The sequence below is a fragment of the Quercus suber genome, unplaced genomic scaffold (genome assembly GCF_002906115.3).
Source record: "Quercus suber isolate HL8 unplaced genomic scaffold, Cork oak 2.0 scaffold_92, whole genome shotgun sequence".
Taxonomy (NCBI): Eukaryota; Viridiplantae; Streptophyta; class Magnoliopsida; order Fagales; family Fagaceae; genus Quercus; species Quercus suber.
The window spans coordinates 1,628,044-1,631,555 of record NW_027069557.1 but is presented as its reverse complement, the minus strand read 5'-3'; the positions used below and the strand labels follow the sequence as shown (position 1 = coordinate 1,631,555).

Genomic DNA, 3,512 nt, shown 5'->3' with positions numbered 1-3,512 from the left:
ATCTGCTATCAATAATTTGAAAAATTGGCTACCAATTTAACTTTTTTGCCTGGCCTTTCTTGTTAAACCATATACTCCAAGCAATTGTGACCACTAACCCTATCAACTATTGGATAAACTTGACAAGCCATTATAGGTCTTTAGGCACTCGTTAAAATTTAAAAGATCCCCTTTTAAGATGAAAATGGGATCGAAGTATCGAACTGTTGGTAGCTAGCGATCTTACTAACTAAAATGTTCACTACAGACCATATGATATATAGTAAATTAAATTATTGCTTACACATTGTGAATATAGCAAAGATTTGCAGCTTTCTAAAACTTAATTTTTTACTAATACAAGCCAACAAGAGCCTTCTAACTCTACTAAGATTTTCCGGTGTATCTAATAGAGACTTCTTCAAATCTCCTCTTCCTGACTTGCTAGTACTACACAACCCGGAGTGTTAAAACAAATGCATTTCTTTAAATATATATACATTCATAAGAAAAAAAAAAACCAAACACCAAAACTTAATTGATAATTTTAAATCTCGAGAAGCGATAAATATTTAAATACTATGTGACACATGAGTTCTAGTTAGTTTAACTAGTAAAGTCTCTGATGATTGAATAAGAGATCTAGAATTCATTCTTCGCCTATATCAAAAACTGATTGGTGTTTTGGTTTGATAATAAAGAGCTATCATCAAGAGCAAACGTCATAAGTTGAAATTATCTTTAAAAAAAAACAAAAATACTATGTCACATATTGACCTATAATTGATCATTTTATGTCGCACTTTTTGCCACTTGACTCCATTTAATTGGTAGGATAATAAATGCCATATTTATACTTAAATTTTAAAGGGAAATAGAAATCTTAAGGTTGATCAATTTGACAAATGTCACAAGATCCAAATGGAAATAAATCACTTGATAAAATATTACTAAGCATCTTCACATGGTGATTAAGTTGTGATCAAGCGGATGGTCCATTAATACTGAATAGATGCCTTCACAATGTAACTTTTGTCTCAATTCCTCCAATCCAAAATCCCCATAATATTTTAAATTTTTTATACGATGAGAACTAGATACCTAGGATGAAGTATCTTCTAATATACATATCAAGAAAGTCGGAAAATAAAAGTTTTATTTATTTGTTATTTTATAATTCAATAGTTATAACAATGAATGAAATATTTGAATTTTGGATATCATAAACATACTAAGAGGCATTAACCAGTTCAGCTATATGACTTTTGTCAACTAGAAAACAGGTTAATCAGTGATAAAGGATAGCACGAGGGAGTTTAGTGGAACTATTCTTACAAAGGCTTGGTATGTTGTAATAAGAGATATTCATCACTTAATCACAAGACTCTTCACCTTATTGTGACTGATTTTGATCACAGAGAGTCTATGTGACACGTAGATTATTGAGACAGCAAATGTAAGTGTCTTCACACAACGAACGATGAGAATGTAAAAGGGTTTTGCAACACATACCTTGAATGGTCTTGGTCGAACGTGACACATTCATTCTCGTTACTGGTGATAAATATAAGTAAAGCTGAAATACGAAAAAAATGACTATTATTGCAAGGCATGTTGAATCTCTCTTCTTCATATCGCTATACGATCCAAGCTTTTCTGTAGATTATTTTGATTTTGATACCAAGATTGAAGCTTTCCTATCTATTCATCCTTTTCTGGGCATAAACTATAAACAATCAACAGATATCCCACCTTGCTGGCTCTAAAGCTCCTGTAATTGAAGATCTTCAATCTAAAACTTCAAGCAAAATAAAAAGCGTTAAACAATGGTATTATTGAAGAACAAAGAAGTCTAAGAAATTTGTAAATCTTTTGCTCAATCTGATGTCTGATTTTCTTGACTTAAAACTTTCTATGGAAGAAGTTTTTGGAGAGAGAGAGAGTGCAACCTCATGGAAGAGACGTGGGAAGCATTAGGAGGGTGCAAGCTCACACGTTAGGCTGTGATTTAAAAGAGACAGCTAAATTACATTATAAAAGTATTTGAGTAGAGAAAGACATCCTAACTTAGCTCCCCCTAAAAAACATTAGGAAAAAAAGAGAATCCAAAATACCCAATCAAAGCTCAATGATGATTCTTTCTCAAAAAGAAAAAGAAAAAAGCTCAATGATGATTAATCATTTTAAGTCGAAAATGATTAATGTGATGTAATGTCGATCGTGAGTTAGAGTGCATTTTTCTTCACATAATTGGACAACACTTTTTTTTTGTAGTAGAAGAAATTGAACAACACTTGGTTGAAGTAAAATGTTATTGACATAATTTAAAAGTTTACCTTTGTGCATAATTGGAGAATGAATATATTATTTAAAACTTGTCAAAGATATCAACCAAATACCCACGCTAAGATCACATTCTTGTTTTGGTTATTTAATAGGTTTGTGTTTTGGTGCAATAATTTTTTCCCCTAAGTCAACCAATGTAACATCCAAATCCAATGCATCCTGTAAGCTGACACGTAGTGAGGCAATATTATTAGTAAGACGCATATTTTATTTGTACACTTTTTGTGTTCATAACTACATATTTTATGCAGCTAAAAAAAATAAAAACCAACATATTTTATGCACATCGATCCCATGAAAGACAGGATAATCTAGGTTGAGTTAAAAGAAAAAACCAACATATTTCATGCTCTCTATTAGAATGAGTAGGAATTTATCTATCTTTGCCATCCAACATATTTCATTGCACGGCCAAAATGGGCATTTGACCCTTTTGCCAAAACTTTCCAGCAAAATGTCCCATGTCTGAAACTATTTAAAGAAATGCCCCTGTTTTAAAACTCGATTTTCTAAAAATCGAGTTCCAAATGTAAAACTCGATTTTTGAACAATCGAATTATAGCGAACTTGGACTTAGGAAAAAAAAATTTCAAGGAACTCGAGTTCTAGAATTAAAAGCTCCTTGCATTTTAGGAGATTCTTTCGTTGTTGTAATTGAGTCATGGGTACTATGAATGGACAAAAATTTGTGAAGTGTAGGAGATGGAAAATTGAGTCATGTGTAATTACAATTATATTGATTGGGAAACTTAACCAAGAAAATTGAGCTGGGGTTTCATTACAATATTCACAAAATAAAAAATCTCCTAAAATGCAAGGAGCTTGTCATTGACTCAATTATATTGATTGGGAAACTTAACCAAGAAAATTGAGCAGGGGTTTCATTACATTCACAAAATATTTTGTCTAGAGGACTTGTTCAAAAGCTAGTTAATATATATGGCCTTTAAAGTCAATATATTATCTTTCAAGATTAAGGCTCTGAAAATTGTAGATAGAGATAGGATTTGACTTGTTCTTTCTATTATTGCTAGATTGAAATTTTCGTAAATAATAGCTATATATGATGTTCCTCAACATTTTGTGTGTGTATATAGAGAAACCTACCCTAGATGGGATTTTGGTAGATAATTATGGTGTAAGGAGTAGTTTACTAGGATATAGTAAAACATACCATTTCCTAAATC

General features: G+C 31.4%; 1 long non-coding RNA gene across 1 annotated transcript; it reads right to left on the bottom strand.

Moving 5' to 3' along the window:
- Positions 1-1,488: 1,488 nt before the first annotated feature.
- Positions 1,489-2,173, bottom strand: LOC136067958 (uncharacterized). Its single transcript, XR_010629353.1, has 2 exons — positions 1,929-2,173; positions 1,489-1,777 (listed from the first exon to the last, which is right to left on the bottom strand). It is a non-coding gene; the product is annotated as an uncharacterized LOC136067958 (long non-coding RNA).
- Between the last annotated feature and the right edge of the window lie 1,339 nt (positions 2,174-3,512).